The sequence below is a fragment of the Sciurus vulgaris genome (assembly GCF_902686455.1).
Source record: "Sciurus vulgaris genome assembly, chromosome: 3".
In the NCBI taxonomy this organism is placed as follows: domain Eukaryota; kingdom Metazoa; phylum Chordata; class Mammalia; order Rodentia; family Sciuridae; genus Sciurus; species Sciurus vulgaris.
Genome location: NC_136463.1, coordinates 124,777,955 through 124,800,454, shown reverse-complemented (window position 1 = coordinate 124,800,454; position 22,500 = coordinate 124,777,955). Strand labels below are relative to the sequence as shown.

Sequence of the window (22,500 nt, the reverse complement as noted above, 5' to 3'; positions counted from 1 at the left end):
TGCACATGCTAAGCACGTACTCCACTACTAAGCTCCATCTCAGCCTCTTCTTTCTTCTTCGGTCTCCCTGTTTTTAAAAATAAATAATTTGTTGTATATACTATCCTTTTAGAAAATCTGACTTTAGTTTTTCCTCAGAAAACTTTTAAGGATCTTTTTCCTGCTCTTTGCTGCCATCTATAATTAAACTCAACCTCCTGGAACCTTAAACTTTATTTCCTTGTCAAGGATTTTTTTTTTCTCCTTCATCAGACAAGGTTAATCTGCTAGTTGGAAATTGCTTTTAAATATACAATTGTTTTTACTTTTGTAAAAAAATCGCCAAAATATGAAACATGTTCCTTCCTCCTGCCAAATGTATCCGTATCTTTCTGTGATGGAAACATCGATATACCGGATCAGTACTTGAGTCAATTTTATTTTGGGGGCTACAGCTAGGATATAAAGCTGGATTTGCTGGATACGTCTGCATTCAGAGATCCTGGGACTGTTTCCAAGGCTCCAAGTCTAGGTCCCCACCCTTTGGAAGGCAGGACAGTGTCCCCAGACCCTGGATGGTGGCTGGGGCCAAAGGATGGTGGATCCTTTGGCCCAGGATTTTGTCAACAGCAGATGTCCTCCAGAGCTCAGTGGGAGGAGCCTATCTCGGCAACTCATGGCTTCAGCACAGATTCTTCAGCCTGACTCTCTCCAGGACTGTAGCTTCGTCATGGCTTCTCTGACTTGTCTTTGGTCACAGCAAAAAGACTCTCCTGGTGTTCATGGAGCTGGTGGGATGGTTGGAAGGTATAAATAAGGTCATGGGATAGCTGATGTACAAAGAGCTTAAGCTCTAACAGTCTGTGGTAAAACTGGGATTTCCCGCACTTTCCTGCCTGGTCACTTGTCACATGAGCTCCCTCGGCTTCCAGCAGCCCAGACTCACTCATGGTGAGTGCTCAGTGCCATTGGTGATGAGATATTTAAAGAGAACCTAATGAATAACCAGAATTGTGAAAAATACAAGAGGAGTGCAAGGTAAGTTCCAGTTCTCCAACCAAGGATTTATACTTAGTTTTCAGACATCTGTTAATGTTTCTTAGCAACTGCTAATTTTTAAACAGGGAGTATGTGTCCTGAACTAACATAAATATTAGGATTTCACTGATTTTTCAGTCCTTGAAACCAAATCTTTTAATTTATTATGATGAGATGATAAGATATTTATATCTGACTTAGTTCAGAAAGACATGGGTAATGGCACTCAAAGAGGTGAAGTTTCAAAAACCAATGTGGACACAGACAACAGATTTGTCTATAGTAATCACGCTAAAGAAGCATAATGTGTTTCTTCGTGGAGTAAGTTCAGATTCCAGCAGGTACTATGGTGAAGCAGCACTTTGAATTTCTGAGGGCTTCAAGGACAAGGTTACACTAAAGGAACCAACCTATGAGGTCTACCAGGAAGAATCTTTTAGGGGAGAATCATTCTACCTTCTTCCTGAGGCAGTTGAGGAGTTAAAAAAGCAGAAAGTAGGCAATATCAAAAACAGTAAGTGTATATGTTTATTTCAAGGGTCTTGACATATGACAGCATTGATAAAAACTAGTTTGTCCCTAAAATGGCTCTTGTAGGTAGAATTGATCTCAAGGCTGGAGTCTGAGCAATGAGTTAAGAGTTAGACAATCTCTGTCTCTTCTATGAGCAAGTCACTCACCTGTGTTCCTGAACCAGATAAGTGGTTCTTAATTCTTTTTTTTTTTTTTTAAGGTGATGGATGTGGGGCTCAAGATTATAAATATCTGGGACAAGATATAGATATCAATTTTAGAAAATGCTCTTAACATAGCACATAGCAGACAATGTCAAGAGCTCCACATTCCTTTGGATGGCCCTCTAAGGACCTAAGAGTCTTTCCTGCTTCAGAACCCTATGGAAATCTCATTTTATTAAAACATATAAGCAATCAAAATAGTAATGATTCTGTTGAAAAATATTGCTATTCAAAAATGTTGCTATTTCTAAAATGTTTTGTTATTTGAAATGCAAGCTATTCAATGAAAAGTTTTAAAATATAATAGGCAAAGCAATAGGTGAAATATAAACAATGTGTCCTCTTTTTTTAAATTATGGAACTATAAACTGGAAGGATTGGTAAGGTTCAAGAATATATTAGTTTTCTATGACTATATAACAGATTACCTCAAATTTAATGCATATATATATATATATATATATGTTATTTAAAAAAACGATCTCATAGTTTCTGAGTGTCCAGAACTCAGCAGTAGCTTATCTGGGTAATTTTGTCTCAGGATCTCTCATGAGATTTTAGTCAAGATATTGCATAGGGTTGCAGTCATCTGAAGGTTTGACTGGCACTTGAGCATTCATTTCCTGGAGGATTCACTTCTGTGCTTGTTGTTAGGAGACCTCATGAGGTTCCTCACTGGCTGTTGGTAGGAGGCCTCAGTTCCTTACCACATGGGCCTCTCTGTAATGTGAATATGGCTTTCCTCAGATCAGAGGATCCATGTGAGAGAGAGGGAGCCCAAAAAGTCTGAAATGCCTTTTATGAACTAGGCTTAGAAATAACATACCCCTGGTTCTTCCATATGCTTAGTGACCACATGTAAGTCACTAAGTCCAGTTCACACTCAGTGAGAGAGAATTTAAATTCTCTCTCTTGAAGGGAAGAGTATCAAAGAATTTGTGGACATATTTTTAAATCACTACAAAGAATCTCTAGAACATCAAGTCTTCTTTCTAATTGATGAAAAAAATCACCCTCAGTGATATGAAGTGACTTATCCAAAGTGACAGAAAGTAAATGATAAGTGCTAAAATTATCATTCAACTTGCCTGACTTCTAGGTTATTAATTTTTTAAAAAAACTGACATGAATCCAGCTACTAAAGTTTGATTTTTAATGCAAAGAAAAGAAACAAATAAATGAAAGGGTAAAATTAAATGCTATTTCTCACCAGAAAAAGACTTATAAATTTGTCTACATGAAAAAAAAATTGAAAATTTGGAAAGAATAGGCATTTTTTAAAGTGTCATGTTTATCTATTACACTTAATTATGCAGTTCATAAAGAGGCCCCCACAAAATGCGATTACTTGGAATATAGACATCTCCCACAAAATCAATGGTGGTAGATTTCTTGGCCAAACTTCAAAGCCTATTTAATCTTTTTAATTTGACTATTTCCTTTGAGGAGAAAGAAATTTTCATTTCTCATTTTTCCTTCTTATGCTATTTAGTACAAATGGAGAAAATTCTTGGTGAAACAGAGGAAAGAAACAGAGACTGTGTTAAATGCACTGAAGTTGCCTTCTGAGACCTGCTCCATCTCAGCACGAGGAGGACTTTTTGGTCTTAATCATGGCTCCACTCATAAGAATGTGAGGAAAAACCTGTAATGTCCAAACATTGCCCTTCCAGGATGGAACAAGGAACAAAGAATATCAGGTTCCCAAGAACTTCTAAGCTTTCCCCTAGAGGGAACAGGACCTTAGAGATTAGGTAGAGGTTGAGAGACTGAAGGGGCCATGGAGAAGTGCAGTGGGAAGGTGCCCTTGGACTGTGTTCAAGATGGACTCTATAACTACTGAAAGGAAACTTAATTACCAAGGAAAAGAAATGTCTGGAAATTTTGGAATCTTTGAGTGATTCTGATCAACTATCAGCAAGGTTGTTTTCTTTCTTATAAGAGTTGGATCTGAGCTGTTATAGATGCAATGTAGGCAGAACTGAACTTAAACTTAACGGATAGGACTTCAGACCCTACCACCATGTGTTTGGTGCTAAAAACCAAGGCACTTAGATTTGTAAGACAGAATACCAGGAGAGAACTAAAGAGAGAGAGAGAGAGGGAGAGAGAGAGAGAGAGAGAGAGAGAGAGAGAGAGAGAGAGAGAGAGAGAGAGAGAGAGAGAGAGAGAGAGAGGCGGGGGGGGTGGAGAGAGAGAGAGAGAGAGAGAGAGAGAACGAACCCTGGAGATATGTGGAGGATTTCCTCAAGTATTCAGCAGAGTATTGATTGGCACATGATTTGGAGGGAACTACCCAAGTCTGAGGAAAGAACCATTAGTGAGGATTACAGGGAATTGTGCCTAATGCTCACCCAGGGCTGGCAATAGTGCCTGTTTCCACCAGCCAGACTGGTTAACCTCATAATTCATAGGACAATGCGTGAAGTACTCAGGAGGGTTTTGTTTTAATAATGAGAAAATATTAGTGGTAAACATAGCTCTGTTTTCACCTAACAAATCTTAAAGACAAGGGAAAAAAAAGGATAAAATTATTTCCAAGTAACTTAACTGCATCCCAGAATAAAGCATAGATATTTATAGGAATACAGAAAAGATGAAATTGGCAATATTTGGCATCAAATCAAGATTCCTGATCTACAAGAAAATGTGACCCATAGTGAGCAGAAAAATCAACCAACTCAAATGGATCCAGAAGAGACACAGGTATTAAAATTTACAGATAAGGACATTAAAATAACTATTTTAACTAGATTCCAAATATTTAAAAAGTTAAGTATACAGAAGATACCAAAAAATCTAAAAAGAACTTTTAGAAATAAAAATTACATGATGTCTGGGATGAAAAATATATATAATAGAAGCAACAACAGATGAGGAATTGCAGAAACAAAGATTTGTGAACCCGAAGACATGACAATAGAAATTATAAAAAATAAAATAGAAAAATAATTTTAAAAATAAAAATAGCATTATGAACAGTGGGGCAATTTCAAGTGGCCTTAATACATGTAATTGGAGTCCTTAGAGGGGAGGAAGAATAAAGCGGGATAGAAAAAATATTCAAAGAATTAGTGACTAAAACATTTCCAAATTTGATGAAAACTATAAACTAATAGATCCAAGACGTTCCAGCCACAAAAACGTTAAAGATAACCACATCAAAGGGCATTAAACCAAGTTTCTCAAAACCAGTGATAAAAGGTGGGTGCAGTGGTGCACACCTGTAATCCCAGAGACTTGGGAGGCTGAGACAGGAGGATCACAAGTTCAAAGCCAGTCTCAGCAACTTAGTGAGTGCCTAAGCAACTTAGCAAGATCCTGTCTCAAAATAAAATATAAAAAGGGACTAGAGATGTGACTCATTGGTTAAGCACCTCTGGGTTCAATCCCTGGTACCAAACAAACAAACAAACAACAACAAAAATAGTGAAAAGAAGAAACCTTGAAGACAACCAAAGGAGTGTGGGGACAAGTTATATAGAGAGGAACAAAGATAAATATGCCAGCAGAATTCTCAATAGAAATAAGGTGAGAAGACAATAGAATAAAATCTTTAAAGTACTGAAACAAGTAAATTCTATACCCAGCGAAAATACCTTTCAAAAACAAAGGCAAAATAAAGACTTGCAGACATACAAAAACTGAATTTTATCACCAGAAGACTCACACTAAAAGGAAGTCTTTCACACAGAAGGAAAATAACACCAGTGGAAACAGGTATTTACATGAGGAATGAAGATACCCTCCGGGAACTGGTTAGTAAATAGGTTTAATTTTTTTTTCTCTTTTGCAGTACTGGTGATTGAACCCAGTAGTACACTACCCCTGAGCAACATCCCCAGCCCTTTTTAATTTTTATTTGGAGACAGGGTCTTTCCATGTTGCCCCAGCTGGCCTGGAACTTTCCATCCTCCTGCCTCAGCTTCCCAAGTAGCTCAGATTATAGGTGTACCATTGTACCAACCAAAATTTTTTTAAATTATTTAAATATCTTCAAGATACACTTGATTGAACAAAAATAATAGCAGTTGATTGTGGGGTTTATAATTTATAGAGAAATGAAATGTATGATAGGAGCATAAAGGTCAGGAGAAAAGAAATTGAAGTGAACTATTTTAAGATTCTGAGACTATAGGTGAAGTGGTGTAATATCAGTTGAAGCTAGGCTAGGGTAAATTAAAGATGTGCGCGATAAGTCATAGCACAACCCCTAAACAAACAAAACAAAGTGCTATAGCTATGTTAGTAAAGGTCAATATAGGTCAATAAAGATAAACAAAATACAACATCCTCAAAAAAGTCTTAAAGGAGGAAAAGGTTAGATGAAACCAATAAAAAACAGATAGCAAATTAATGGATTAAACCTAGTCATCTGAATAATAATGTTAAATGTAAATGGTCAAAACAATTTCCCTGCCCTTGTGAAGTTTATATGCTAGTGGGGGAGACAAACACTAAACAAAAACATGAAGGACATCATTTTAGGTAGCGGTAAGGACTGTGAAGAATAACAAATTGGGGTATTCTGACTGGCAGGCATAAGCAACCAGGGCAGTAAGAGAACTCAAGTCATGCCGTATGTAGAATTGCTGAAGGAGCTCTTAAGCAATCATGTGCAGACCACCTGCATCAGATTCACCTGGAGGTTTCATAGAAGATGAGGATTCCTGAGTCACACAGGATTCCTTTGACATAGAATCAGAGTTTCCAGGGTTGATCTCAGGAATCTGTATTTTAATAAGCTCATATGATGGTTTAATATAGTTTGAGAACCTCTGGCTTAGGGGAACATGATAATTGACTGCCATCAAGTGGAGAAGGGAGATGATCTGTTCAGTAAAGCCCAGAGGAAAGAACAGGGATGGAAGGGAGGACATGTGGTGATCAGATAGCTATAAACCTGGAATGACTGTCTTGGGGCCCAAGGAATAAAGTCAATGGGAAGTTAGTTGATAAGATTAAGAATGTTACCAAAGGATTTCTAGGTATTTTAGTTAGGCAATTGGACCTGGTGACCCTTTGAGATTCCTTCTAACAGAGATGCTATATTGACTTCTCCCTGGGCCCAAAGAATTGCTTCCGTGATTTTAAAACTCATGTTTGTCATTGATGCAATGCTATTATGGTAACAAATCTGAGTTACTGCTTTATATTTGGACAATAAATTGGAAGACTCCTACAATTTCCCTAGATAGTCTGTTAGAGGCTCTTAGAAGCTCCCCTATGGTCTCTTTCACAGAATATTCTTCTCAACGTCCACCTAGAATCCTGGTTCTCAGCCTTATCTGCCCATCAGCAGCAGCACCACCATCTGGAAATTTGGGAAAAATGCAAATTTTCTCCTCTTTCTCCCTCCCCCACCCCACTGAATCAGAACCTGTGGGGGTTGGGCCCAGGAATCATTTTAACAAACCCCCCAGGAGACTCTGGTGAGAAAGCCCGAGAACCACTGAGAGAAACAGAACCCTGGAAATGAAGTGACCAGTCTTCACAAGGAAAGAAATGGTTCCCTTGTCTCTCTGTCATCTTTTCTCTTTGTTAAACTCAAATGATTTATAGGGTCTCTGAAGCTCATCATTTTCCCTTGGAAATGGTCACCTGCTCAGAATCTACCCTCAAGAAATCCTCACATATGTTTACTATTTAGGATGTGTCATTGAACATTGCTGACAAACAAGTGGAAACAATTTCAGTGTCCACTGAAATGGCTAAAAAAATACCATGGATTTCAATGAAGGAGTTGAGAGGAAGATGTGAATGCTGTGGAACAACTTGGATTTGTATCTAATACAGATTGTTCTATAGAAAAAATAGTTGCCAAATGGTACAGAAAATATAATTCAAGTTGAGCTGAAAAACTCAGAGCTTTTTTTCTCTCCTTTAGCTCTGTGTGTGTGTGTGTATTCTGAAAGTAAAACTACTGAAAGAGTTAACAGTGGCTACTTTATAGTGGGGCAGTGATTGGGCAGAAGCTGAGAAATAAATTTAAGAATGTGGAGAAAAAATTATAGCCTTTACATAATACTTCAAATTTTTAGAGGAAATGTATTCTTAGATTATTTTTATATTTAAAAATTAATTTCAAACCGTAGGTAAAAATCATTATGGTTTAATTATAATGGGCCCAAATCCTGGCCAAAAGAATCACGGATTTAATAATTCAATCAATATTACTTGCATCTAAGTAGGAATATCCCCTATCATGTGGCAAAAATCCTTAACTGTTTTCCTATTTTAAATATTCATTGAGGGATTCTCAATCTCCATCAATGACCACCCAGACTGTCTATTCAGAAACCCCAAATACTGGACAATTATCTGAATAATTCAATCAATATAAATAATTTTCTCTTGTGTAGAAAATGGAAATAGCAGAGCTATTTTGGCCCAGATAATTTGATAATTACACCCAATTGCCCATTTCCCTTCATGTATTTAAAATTCCAGATTTAGTTTATTAAGTTCTTATATTTACCATAAGCCCTTTTATTTTAATTTTTTCCCTTCATGTTTGGCCTTGAGTAAAGAGACAACAGCTGGCTACCATCTGCTGCCAGGGAGTAAAAAAGCCATTATATTCATTATACCCTTAGGAAGACTCCTAAATTTGGGCCTTGGGATAAGAAGTCACATTGATCTGTGCAATTAGATTGCAGAAGTCCTGAGATTATAAATATTGGCATGAGATCTGCTATTTTGCTGCCGCTATTATTCTCTCTCCCCTACACCAGATTGTTACAACACAGATTGTTAGCCCTCAAACTTTCTAGCCAGCCATTGGTCCATTGTGATTAGCCTGCCAAATTCCACTACTTAAGAATATCCCTCCTGCCATTTTCTCTCTCCCTCGCTCTCTTGTGAGCATGTTCTCACTTTCCTCTCACTTGCTCTCTCTCTGTCTCTCTCCTCCTTGCTTTCACTCTCTCTCCTCCTCACTCTTGCTCCCTCTCTCCCTTACTCTCTTTCTCTTTCTTTCTCTTTCTCTCCCTCGCTCTCACCATGCGCGCACTCTGCCTGTCCACTTAATAGAATCTCTTGTGTGAGTTCCCGTGTCCTGAGTAGTTTCTGGGTGCTTTCAATAAACTCCTTCTGATATAGTACAACTCACTACAGCATTCTGTATACAATAGGCATTTAATAAATGATTCTGTTGCTGCTGTTGTTTTATAAGCTTAAGAGGCCTTCTAAAAAGAAAGAAAACCACAGTGACACTGGGAATTAGAAATTGGGGCTGAGTTTGTAATAAAATAAAATTTGTAATAAAAAGCTAAACTTCAAACTGCTTATTCTATTTTACAATTAGAAAAGTTATCAATGGACATGCTTTCTGATTGAGTTCCTTAAACTGTTTTTGCAGATGAGTTCAATTGTTGCTATGGTTTAGATACAAGGTGTCCCTCAAAAGCTCAAGTGTAAGACAATGCAAGGAAGTTTAGAGGTGAAATGATTGGGTTTTGAGACCCTTAACCTAATCAGGGCATTAACCCACTTGAATGGATTAACTGTGTGGTGACTGTATGCAGTAGGGTGTGGCTGGAGGAGGTGGATCACCAGAGATACACATTTTGTCCTTGGTAAGCTAAGCTCTCTTGCTGCTTCCTTGTTGCCAAGTCCTGTTCTACCACACCCTTCCACCATGATGTTCTGCCTTACCTTGTGCCCAGAGCAATGGAGTCAGCCATATATGGACTGAGAACTCTGAAACCATGAGCCCCAAATAAACTTTTCCATTTTAAAAATTATTCTTATTGGGTCTTTTGGTCACAGTGGTGAAAAAGCTGACTACAACAACTGTCTTATTTATTTTGAGGATGGGCTTTGAAATTCAATAGCTCATTTCACTTTCTGACTCCACTACATACTGTCTGCGATTTTGAGCCAGTTTCTTCATTTGTAAAACCAGAATAATATTATCTATTTGGGGGTTAAGACCAATGTTGCAATGATATATGCAAAATCCTAGCATACAAAGCCTGTCATAAGCAGATACTCAATAAATATCCATCTTTCCCTTCTTCTCTTCCTTTTTTTGACAAATGCGTGAGGAAAAGTAGCTAGTAATCTTTCTTCTGAATCATCCTGAAACCATGGAGCATGGTATTAGGAGGAATTCCAAGGTCACATCCAGGTTCTGAAGGAAAAAGGCCTTGACTGAGGAGCCAGGTCTACAGCTGGTTTAGTACTGCCATAGGCCTGGTATTTATCTTCCCCAGGCTGGAAGTTTTCCTTATATTCTTTCTCCTCTTCACCTTTTCCTTCCTTTTTCAATCATTATTATTTTCATTAATTTTTTTGCTTCATTATTATCATCACCTAACATAAATTAACCTTACTGAAATTTATCTTAAGGAATTCCAAGGAAGGTACAGAGAGTTTGAACTCAGCTTTTGATTTTGATTTTTTTTTTTATGGGGGGTGGGTACTGGGGGTTGACCCCCTGGATGCTCTACCACTGAGCTACATCTCTGGCCCTTTTTATTTTGAGACAGGGTCTTGCTACGTTTGAGCCAGGCTGGCCTCAAACTTGTGATTCTCCAGCCTCAGCCTCAGAAGTCACTAGGATTACAGGTATGGGTCATTGTGCCTGGTCAGTCATGGGTTTTTATAGGGTAGCCTGGGTATTCGATCTGAGTGAGTCTTCTCAATCAAATAGATATTGTTCAATACCTTCACAATATCTTGCCTCTTTTTTTCCTTTAGGAAAAAAGACTGACTCCATAGTTTGGCAGTTTCTCCCTGTGTTTCTTTGGATAAGTAGATTCTTCTCTGTGACTGAGCTAGTTTCGGAAGCTGCTCATAATGCAGAACATAAGAGAAATCAGGAAAGATAGTGTGAATTTATTGTGACTGCCACCACTCAGTATCTTTGAAGAACAGTGTGATTGATATCACCTCTTGCATCCACTTTTCATATCACCACTACAAATTCCTGATTAAATTTGCAGAGCTATCAACGACAAAGATGATTTTGCTGATAATTGAATATGTGAAAGGCAGCTGTCAACAGTGTGCGCTCCATGAGAAAGGCTCAAATCATTTGTTTTGGATTTTGAATTGTCAAAACCCTGAGGTAAGCTGGGAAACTTTCAGTGACAGCAGCAAGGACACTTCGGACCCTTCCTGTCCCAAAGATACTCTCTTCAGTCTACGGTAACCTGGAGAGACAGATAACCACCACCTCCTAGAGATGGGACCTCAGAAAGCTATTTCACTTCTCTGGTCTCAGACTTGTCATCTGTCAGTAAGGTCATACCAGGCCATCCCTCAGAGTCTTTTGATGACATCATAAAAGGCACTTATAAAATTTTTTTGTTTATTGCAATAACCGAAATTAGAACAATGGTGACATAACTGTTAAAAAAAGTCATCCAAAGTCCAACCTCCATGATACATAAACTACTCTAATACATAAACTAGTCAAAAGGTATCAACACACACACAGCTGAAAGATGTGCAGGAAGAGCAACCAAAAAGAAAGATGGGCAGGAAGGGCAGCCTGCAAGGACAGCAGTCAGAGATCTGATCCCAGAGCCTGCCCCAGAAGGTCCCTGAGAGCTACTCACCAAGCACAGTCATAATTTCCTCACAGTGTTGCCGCTGTCCATTTCCCCCTAAGTACTGTCTCTTAACATGCCCCTCACTACCACTGAAGCCCATTTCCAGGGAACTGAGGGTTTTGTTCACCTTGATGCAGATATCCTAGCTTACCTGAATGGCACATAAAGGTCTGATACAAGAGACTCTTACCCATGAAGTTATAGGTGAAAAAAGTCCCAGTTTGTACCCAAGGATTGGTTTCCTAATTCCTTATTCACTGGTGACTTCCCATAGAAAAGAGCAGAAGCTTTAATTCACTGAAAACTGAAGTTCGACTTTAGCCTTTTTTAAAAAATTTTTTTTTAGTTGTCAATGGACCTTTATTTTATTGACCTATTTACACTTGGTGCTGAGAATCGAACACAGGGCCTCACACATGCCAGGCAAGCGCTCTACCACTGAGTCACAACCCCAGCCCTGATTCCAGACTTTTTTGAGGTGAGGTGTCTGAGTTGTTCTGTGAGGCTTATGTTTCCCTGAACCCTGTCCTATGAGCTGGCATTAAACTTGGGGCTCTGTGAGGGAATGTGAGGGGCTATGTGCTGGTAGGTGAGCTAAATAGTTTTCTCATACTAGACAAAGGTGCCAAAAACATACAATGGAGAAAAGATAAACTGTTCAACAAGTGGTGCTGGGGAAATTGGAAATCCATATGCAGCAGAATGAAACTAAACCCCTATCTCTCACCCTGCACAAAACTCAACTCAAAATGGATCAAGGACCTCGGAATCAGATCAAAGACCTGCACCTTATAGAAGAAAAAGTAGGTCCAAATCTTCATCGTGTCAGCTTAGGATCAGACTTCCTTAACATGACTCCCAAGGCAGAAAAAATAAAAGCCAGAATCAATATCTGGGGACAGATTCAAACTAAAAAGCTTTTTCTCAGCAAAGGAAACTATCAGCAATGTGAAGAGAGAGCCCACAGAGTGGGAGAAAATCTTTGCCACTCATACTTCAGATAGAGCGCTAATCTCCAGAACTATAGAAGAACTCAAAAAACTCTACACCAAGAATACAAATAACCCAATCAACAAATGGGCTAAGGAAATGAACAGACACTTCACAGAAGATCTACAAGCAATCAACAGATATATGAAAAAAATGTTCAACATCTCTAGTAATAAGAGAAATGCAAATCAAAACTACCCTAAGATTTCACCTCACCCCAATTAGAATGGTGATAATCAAGAATACAAGCAACAATAGCTGTTGGTGAGGATGTGGGGGAAAAGGTACACTCATACATTGCTGGTGGGGTTGCAAATTAGTGCAGCCACTCTGGAAAGTGGTGTAGAGATTCCTTAGAAAACTTGGAATGGAACCACCATTTGACCCAGCTATCCCACTCCTTGGCTTATACCCAAAAGACTTAAAATCAGCATACTACAGAGATACAGCCACATCAATGTTCATAGCTGCTCAATTCACCATAGCCAGATTGTGGAACCATCCTAGATGCCCTTCAATTGATGAATAGATAAAGAAACTGTGGTATATATACACAATGGAATATTACTCAGGCACAAAGAAGAATAAAATTATGACATTTTTAGGCAAATGGATGAAGTTGGAGAATATCATGCTAAGTGAGATAAGCCAATCCCAAAAAACCAAAGGACGAATGATCTCTCTTATAAGCGAATGATGATACATAATGGGGGGTAGGAGGGAGGCAAGAATGAGGAAGGATGGATTGTATAAAGGAAAGAGGGGTGATAGGGGTGGGGGAAGGAAAAATAACAGATTGAGACAAACATCATTTCCCTATGTACATGTATGATTACACAAATGGTATGCCTCTACTTCATGTACATCCAGAGAAATAAGTTTTACCCCATTTGTATATAATTAATCAAAATAAATAATTTTTTTTTAAAAAAAGAACAAATGGGTTGTGAGGAAGTGAAGTATTTGTTTTTTTCAGTCCCTTTTCATTCAGTAGCTCCCCAACTGATAAATATTAGATTTCTTCCCTGAAAAATATGATTAGCTACCTCCCGTTTCCATATTCCCTTCTCCCTGGTTAACTGGACTCTGGTTTTTATGTGAGTGACAAGGTACCCAGCCCCAGTCCTGAACTCCACTTCCTTTTTTTTTTTTTGCAGTGCTGGGGATTGAACTCAGGGCCTTGTGGCAAGCACTCTACCAACTGAGCCATATCCCCAGTCCTAAACTCCAGTTCCTAACCCTCTCCCTGCTGCTAGGAATGGTCATGTGGCTGAGGTGAAGACTAATGAGGTACACCTGAAATAGCTTCTAGAACAATGTTCTTTCCTAATAAAAGTGGTACAAACTGGCTTCGCCCCTTTATTTCTGCCTTAGAAGCAGACCTGAAGGCTGAAGGGGCAGCCCTCATTTTTTACCACAAGCCTATAAGTTGACTCACACACAGAAGATTGTACTAAGGGACTGAGTCAGAAGGTGTCCAGGTCTCCGATGGCACCATTGAGCAGTTGAACCAATGCTAGAAATAGCTCACCTCTAAACTCCTCTTTATGAGAGAATAAACCAAAAAGCCCAGTTGCCAGTGGTTATCAATTGGGGCAATTTTGCCCCCAAGAAGACATTTGACAATATCTGGAGATTTTTTTTTTTTTTTTTCAGAGTTGGGGATCAAACCCAGGGCATCACACATGCTAGGCAAGCATTCTACCACTGAGCTTTATCCCCAACCCCCTAGAGACATTTTTGATTGTCACAACTGCAGATAGTGGGGAGGGGTGGGTATTGGTATGTAACAGCTAGAAGCTAGGCAAGAAGCTGCTAAATATCTTATAAGATGTAGACCAGTGGCTCACAAATGAAGAATTATCTGATCCAAAATACCAAAGTATCAGGTTGCAAGGTTGAGAAACTCTGGTTTAAGCCACTAAAAATGTTCGTTTCTCTGCTACTCACAGTTAAATGCATTTCTGACTTACAGAGTCCTTCCTTTAGGAAACAAGGAACACACTCTACGGGCCAGACACCCCGCAGGTGAGGTGCTCCGAATACAACAACCAATAAGGTCTACTCCATCTCCTCCAAAGCTCATAGTCTAGGGGGGCAGGCAGACAAGTTAGGATAAGAATAAAAGCGCATTCCAATGCAGTGTGGACGCAGAGGGTGGAGCCGCCTCCAGCTTGGAGTCCAGGAAGGCTTCACAGGGAAGGTACTGGGCTGGGGAGATGGAGAGGAAGGGAGACCTCCATATGCAGAAGGCTTCCCAGGGAGAAGACAAAGGCCAACCATCAAGCATGGCCTGGAGGACCCAAGGTCAGGCAAGCACTAGTCTAGGGTGGGTGAGGCAGAGCAGTGGGCGGGAAACGAGAATAGTAGGTTGGGGTCAATTATGGAAAGTCCTGCCTGCTGATCTTATCGCGTAGGTGGTGAGGAATAGGCACAGCTCTGTGTTGATGAAAGAACCACAATTAGAGTTTTATAAACATAACTCTCATGGCAGTATAAAGGGTCATGCGGAAGAACACAGGTGAATGAGTTAGGAATGTCAGGTACAGCTGAAGGCCAGGCAAAAATTCCATTGAGAGACAGATCAGGGTTCTAAAAGGTACAAAAGGAAGTAGTCAAAAGAGAAAAAGTGTTTAGGAAGCTCTTTGTCATGTTCCTCTGTAGTCCTTCCTATATGATTTTCTATTAGCCCAGAGATGCTAAGGACAAGAACGTGCCTCCTCTCTCCTTGTGTTCTCCGCACTTCGTACAGGACTCGCCATATCCATGGGGCCTCATGATACGCTTTCTCTTGGTAGCAGGAAGGTAGTGTCAATGGTCAAGAACTAAAAAGGCCCGAGGTTGGCGGCTTGATCTGGTAGTGAGACACGTACATCTGCCTCTTGGATTCATCCATAGGGACCTCTCTGGGATAAGGCTGAAGGAAGATAAAGTCGACAAAGTCGCAATATGAAAACCTTAAAAATAATGGTCAGTTCAAACAAATGTCTAGACGTCCAAAGTCAAAAAATAAAAAGGTCTGGGGCTGTAGCTCAGTGGGGTAGAGCACCCCTGGGTTCAATCCTCAATACCCCAAGATTTTGGTAACAAGAAAGCAGATGGGAAAATGGTAACAGATTTGGAAGAAAATTAGTCCTAAACTGCAGCAGGGACTGCTGTATAGCAACCTGGTTTACACCAAAGGACCCTCCCTCTCCCTCGCCCCCCACCACACCCTCATTGCAGAGACTTAGAAAGGTATAGACACAGACACCTCTGAAAGTATGGGAGAAGAAGGAGCAAAACCAGGAAAATATCTTTAAAATTAATAAAGAAGGTCAGGTGTGGTGGTGCATGCCCGTCATCCTAGTGACCTGGAAGACTGAGGCAGAATTGGAAGTTCAAGGCCAAACTCAGCAACTTAGTGAGGCCCTAATCATCTTAGTGAGACCCTGTCTCAAAATAAAAATTTATAGAAAGCGGGGGTCGTGGATGTGACTCAGTGATTAAGCATCCCTGGGTTCAATCTCTGTTACCAAAAAAATAAAGGACTGGGGTCCTAGCTCAGAGGTGAAGTGCTCCTGAGTTCAATTTCCAGTAGCAAAAATACATAAATAAGTGAAAGCAATGAAGAAGCAGCCTTATCACCAGATTGTCCTCCCCAGTTGTAGAGGAAAATCTTTTAGAACAGAAGCTTTCTATTTGTAGTGACTAAGAGGTGACTCCCAGCTCTCTTCTTCCACGGGACTCGAGAATCCTGGCAGCTGTTCTAGGTGGAAGACTCGTTTATCAGAATTTTCTGAGGGCAAACATCAGTCTATGAATGGATCAACATTAGAGGACTTTGTATTCATTGAGTAGCTGGCCATCAGATGCTATTTTTGATCCTCTACACCCAAGGAGGATGTCATAGGAGTGTGACACAGTTGTAATTCTGCCCAGAGGGGGAATCTGATTCAACTTGAACTCCATTTAGGACACAATACAATGAAAAGGAATGGGGAGAAAGCTGTTGGTGAATTCTAAACCCAGAGGTGGCGGGTGGACAACTTAATGCAGATATTGTGTAGGAAGAAGGAAACACTGCAGACCCACAGAAACAAAAAGAAGGCTTTGGGGAGCACATCATAAATAATGGTGAGAATTTTGCAGTATAAACAGGAAAAAGATGTCTCCTTTAGCATAGCAACCATTAAAGATTATGCTTAGAGCACAAACAGAGGCTGGGAAAGAAACCTTGACAAAGGAAAGTGACATCCACACAGTCCCATGTGGAACAGGAACCTCATGGGTCAGGAACATCATGAACTGCATCAGGAGGATCAGAGAAATACATCAACTATAAGAAGATGAATTCAAACTGGGCCAGAATTCAAAACCCAGACAGATTGGGTTTTCCCTAACCCCTTAGTTAAGCGGAGTTGGAAACTGTTTTCAATAACTCATTGTAGAATATGTGGAGTTATATAACAGAAAGACAAAGAAACCAAAGCTCAGTTTATAATATAGTACACTGTATATAGTATTTTCCAGAATTAACATTCAATTGTTATCAATAAAACTTTTGTTCTTAGAAAATTCTAAATTAAAAGAGTCTTATAGGTAGGTAGATACCTGGGTAGGGTGGACCTTTCTGTAGTTACCGTTGGTTCAAGGGCACAGAATGGTCAAAATAAAGAGCACTGGCCTGAGGTCTTAGCCTATCCACACACACTCCATTTTGTTTTTTTTTTTCAAGTGGTGCTGGGGGATTGAACCCAGGGCTTTGTGCACGTGAGGCAAGCACTCTACCCATTGAGATGTATCTCCAGCCCACACACTCCTTTCTTTAACAGAGCCCTGGGGACCAGGGTTCAAGTGGGGCTGACTCCACCCCTGGCACTTGACCCCAGGTCATGCCCTGGGTACCGTGATTGGTTCAAGAGTGGACATGTGATCCACACTGGAACCGAGAGTTCCAGTGTGAGAACTCTCAGAAACCCTCTGTGGCAAACTTCCAGGGTCATCTTTGTCAACATGTAAGGAGGACTGCCCACTAATAAGAAATTCATTAGAAGAGAGAGAAAAACAAGGAGGATGGGAGGAAAGAGCCAATGACTTGGTAAACTCATGTGATGCCCTAGATTCGAACGAACCTTCAGACTTCTTAGTATTGTAAACCAAGACATCCCGCCCTTTTCATTTTTGTTTCAATTACTTTGAGCTGACCTTGGTCACTTTCTCTTGAGAGATCGCTGACTCATATGCCAAGCAAGCAGCCTGTTTTACAGAGGAGAGCCTTCACGAGATGTATCCATGCTATGTGAGGGAGCTCCAAGTGGCTCCTTTTTTCTGGAGTGTGGGCTGCGAGGTGGGGAGATGAAAAAGAAGAGGCTAGAACAGGAGGCAGAACAGAGTCCCTTGTCCTATTGAGCTTACCTTTTTTTAAACTGGATTCTCAGAAAACTCATTCTTTGTTGTAGAGAAGGAAGGTAAATTTGTTTAAAGTCGCCCTTCCCATGTGATCTCTAATAATAGCATTTTCAAAGAAAGTTAGAGCCTTTTGAAAATCAGTTTATTTAGGGTTCTCACCTCTTATTAATAAATAGTTACCATGACTTACCCGAAATCTTATGCTCTATCAATCTAAGTTGTCCATTCAGTGCAAGTGAAACTTAACCTCAACAAAGTCAGCTCCAAAGATCCGTCATGAGCTTCAAAAGAGCAAGGACCAGAGTAAGGAGATGGTAAAAGAAAATAGAGATGAAAGAGAAAGGGTAAGAGTTTGATTACCCTCAGCCAATATTTATTAAGCCCCTAACTTGTGGCAGGTGGACAACTCAGATATAAAGTAGGCTGAAAAATAACCCGCCTCCCAGACAGTTCAGGTTGCAGTGAAAAGCAGAGCATTCCTGTACAGTACGGTACGTGTTACCAATGGAGCTCATCGGAGGGCTCCTGACCCAGCCCGGGGGAGTCAAGGGGGCATCAGAGAAGATGCTGCCCATTCAGAGCCCTGCAGAAATGGGCAGGGATTAGCTTTCTGGAGTCAGCAGGTTGAAGGCTGAGAGAAGGGAGATCCAGGCAACACAGCGTGAGCAAAGGCACAGAAGATGAACAGTCTGAGGAGTTTGGGAGCTCCAACTAGCTCAGTTTTGGCTGGATTGTGATCTGGGAGAAAAGAGAAGAGGTTGAAAAAGTAGACAGGATCAAATCAGGGAGACTCCCCTGTGGGGCTAAAGCTTACTCAGTGGGGTCTGGATGCTTCTTTTAATCAAGACAGCAATAGGCTCAGATGGGAATTTTAGATAAATCCTCCTCAGTCACCGAGTCCAATCAGGAAGTATGGCATGAGGGTGGACAAAATAGCTTTAAAAGGCCTACAACAGTCATAGATCAATGAAATAGAATGGAATGCAGAGTCCAAAATAAACCCTTACACTTATGACCAAGTGATGTTCAACAAAGATGCCAAGATAGTCCAATGGGGGAAAGAAAAGTATTTTCAATAAATGGTGCTGGGACCGTTGGATATCCACATATGAAAGAATAAAGTTAGACCTCCCCTACCTACCATACACAAAAATTAATGCAAAATGGATCACAGAGCTAAAATACAAGAGCTATAATTATACAACTCTTAGGAAAAAAACATAGGAGTAAATCTTTGTGAACTTGGGTCAAGTGATGGTTGCTTAGATAGGATACCCAAGCACAAGCAACAAAAGAAAACCTAAGGCTTCATAAGAATTAAAAATGCTGTGCTTCAAAGAACACCATCAAGAAACTGAAAAAACAACTCACAGAATGAGAGAAAGTATTTGCAGTAAGGGACTAGTATCCAGTATATGTAAAATCAACAATAAAAATTGGCAGAGTTTAGAGACACATTTTCCCAAAGAAGATATACTAATGCCCAATATGCACATGAAAAGTTGTTTAACATCATTAGTCACTGGAGAAATGCAAATTAAAACTACAATAAGATACCACTTCATACCCACTAGAATGGCTAAAATAAAAGACCTGACAATAACAAGTGTTGATGAGGATGTAGAAAAATTGGAATTCTTATAACATTGCTTATCAGCATATAAACTGATGCAGCCACTTTGAACTTAGGGTTACCATACTCAGAAATTACACCTACAGGTAATACCCCCAAATAAGTGAAAATGTATTTACATCAAAAGTTACACATGAATCAACACAACAACATTATCTCAGAAGTGGAAATGATACAAAAGGCTGCCAACTGAGTGAATAAACAAAATATGGCATATCCACACAATGGAATAGTCATCCATAAAAAGGAATAAAATACTGATACATAGTACATCATGGCTGATTGTTGAAAACATAATGCCAAATGAAAAATGCCAGCCACAAAAGACCGCATGCTATATGACCAATTTACATGAAATTTTCAGACTAGGCAGATCCATATAGACAGAAGTTCGATGATTATTGGTTGCCTAGGGCTGGTGGGGTGAGGAGTAAGGGGAGGATTGCTAATGGGTATATGGTTTCTTTTTAGATAATACAATGTCCTAAGATTAGGTGATATTGGTGGTTGCACAACTCTGTGAATATACTAAAACCGTTGAATTATAGACTTTCAAGGGGTGACTTTCATAAATCCTGAATTATAACTTATTAGGCAGATAAGAGCCACCACAACAACGCAGGCCTGGACTTGAGCCTTGGGAGAGGGATGGAAGGCTCCCAAGGAAACCGTGTGGAGAAACTTCCGCAGGTCCGAACATCAGGACCTCGTCGTGTGTTGTTTAAAGGAAACGAAGAGAAGTCAAAAATGACTCTGAAGGGGAAGGCAGTGGAGGAATAGAAGGGAGAAGGAGATGGAGGAGAAATCAAAGCACCATGACGCTCCATGCCATCACAAGAGGGATGGAAGATGCCAATGGAAAAGAGGGAAGAGTTTCATTTCCATCAACGGACATTGATTTATCAACTACTAAGAACTGGGTTCTACTGGGTGCAGGTCTCACATCCTGTGAGCTCAACTAGGAGTCAGCTAGCATTTCCGGAAGACTTAGAGGCTAAGGAAGGCCTAGGAATCTGCACGAAATCCCTGAAAATCTTCAAGATGTGGGCTCTGCGCATGCCTGCCTTCTCGTCATGCAGATCAGAAACACCTTTTACGGCAGCACTGGGTTACTTACCAGATATCATGTCTAAAAGGATATTAGAACTCAGGTCCCCTTAATATATTGCATGATTAACTCTGATATTTAAACACACCATTAGCCTTGGCCTTATCCTTTAGACATGTGCTAGGACACACCCCAACATACGCAGGTATATGTGTCAGCCCCAGTGTGGACCTTCTGAGGGACCCTGCTTCAGACCAGGAAGACAGTGAATGTCCACCTGGTTTTCTTGTGGTGTCCCTCAACATTCTGGCTTACAGGGAGGTTTCAGACACCCACTCAGCACTGCCAGGTGTCCTCTTTTGTAGCAGTGAACAGATGAAGACTTCCAGTTCACCTGGCTCCATTGACTGGGAGGGTGCTGATGGTTGAGGGGCAGGGAGCACCCCTATCCTCAAAGGTCCATGACTAGAGGATAAGAAAGGGCACTTCCAAGTTATTTTTCCAGAAAATTCAAGGATGACAGAACAAGTAAGCATTTGAGGTTTGGTCAGGCTTGCAGACTTGGGGGACTGGAGATGTTCTTCCCTACTCTGGATGAGACAACAGAATCCCAAGAACACTACCTTTCAGGTTTCGGTCCTGAATGCCAGAAAACCGGAAAAGGTAAAACGCAACCTTCAACAAGCCTTTACCTTTCATTTGCCTCTGCTTGATAAACCCTGAATGGCTCTGTGGCTGGGTTCCCTGCCTTTGATTGTTTTGTCTGCATATTTCCTGCTAAGAGTTTACAAAACAGCACTCTTGAGCAGGAAGATAAGAAGCACCTATTTGTTGAATAAGATCAAGGGGGAAAACTGCTAGCTCATCCATTTTGTTGTTAAGTTGCTCAAAAGGATCAAAATACCAATTAACTTGCTGGCTCAGAAATCTTTGATACCCTCAGATTTACTGACATTTTGAAACTCTTGTTCATACTTGCCTAATGGCTTTCTGATTATGAACAAAGAAGTGCCAATCTGTTTAGCATTTGACCTGTTTTCTTAAATATTTTTCTGTATTCCACATTTTGTGGCTAAAAATACTTGACTAGTTACATTCACAAGCCAGGTTTTTTGTTTTTTTTTTTTTAATGTGCTCCACCTCCAAATTTAAGAGAGAGAAAACAGAGGCTTAAAGACATTTAAGCCATTTCATTCTTATTTTTAATTTAAAAGCTCTCGATGCAAGGAACGCTTTCATTCTTCCTTCTCCCAGCCCCATGGAATTTTGCAGAATTTGGAAGACTTGATGAATCAAGCTGCCATATTTAAAATGCATTCTCCCCAGACAGTAAGTTGGAAAAATGACCTTGGGCACATGTTTCAGAATGGGAGTAAAAAAGTACTAATGGTGACCAGTGAGCAGATTTTAAAACGATCCTAATATTCCCCTCTGGGCATGCTCGGATAGTAGTACTTCTTTCTCAAAAGTGATTTTCTATTACTGTTGCTATTATTTCTTCACAGAACATTTTGTAAATCCTACCTGTAATCATATGCACAGACAAGGCATCCCTGTGGCAATTGTGCAGAAAAGAGCAGTATTGCATCCAAAGGCAGTTTCTAGGTTTAGAAAGCTATTTATGCAATTTATGTGTTCAATAAACATTGATTGAATGCAGTGAACTGAGGAGATTAAATGTGTGGATGCTGAAAACAGACTATTTGGGTTCGAGTCCTGGCTCTATCATTTATACCATGGGATCTTGGGAAAATCATTTAAATTCTTTGTGCCACATCAATGGAATATTACTCAGCCATAAAAAAGAATGACTTTATGACTTTTGCTGGTAAATGGATGGATCTGGAGACTATCATGCTAAGTGAAATAAGCCAATCCCAAAAAAACCAAAAGTTGAATGTGTCTCTGATATGTGGATGCTAATACACAATAAAGCGGGGGAATAGAAATTCCATGGATTAGACAAAGGGGAAGGAAGGAAAGGAAGGGGAGATGAGAACGGGAAAGATGGTAGAATGAATCAGACATAATTTTCCTATGTTCATATATGACTACATGACCAGTGAAACTCCACATCATGTACAAACACAAGAATGAGATCCTAATTAGAATAAGTTGTACTCC

General features: G+C 40.0%; 1 protein-coding gene and 1 long non-coding RNA gene across 7 annotated transcripts in view; one reads left to right on the top strand and one right to left on the bottom strand.

Moving 5' to 3' along the window:
• Positions 1 to 22,500, bottom strand: part of MYO3B (myosin IIIB) — a 548,027-nt gene that overhangs the window by 168,254 nt on the left and 357,273 nt on the right. The window lies entirely within an intron of this gene.
• On the top strand, positions 453 to 11,196 carry LOC306658482. 2 transcript variants are annotated; one of them, XR_013763062.1, is made up of 3 exons: positions 453 to 1,027; positions 1,793 to 1,954; positions 10,458 to 11,196. It is a non-coding gene; the product is annotated as an uncharacterized lncRNA (long non-coding RNA). The 2 variants fall into 2 exon arrangements; XR_013763063.1 differs by lacking the exon at positions 10,458 to 11,196 and adding an exon at positions 6,997 to 8,596.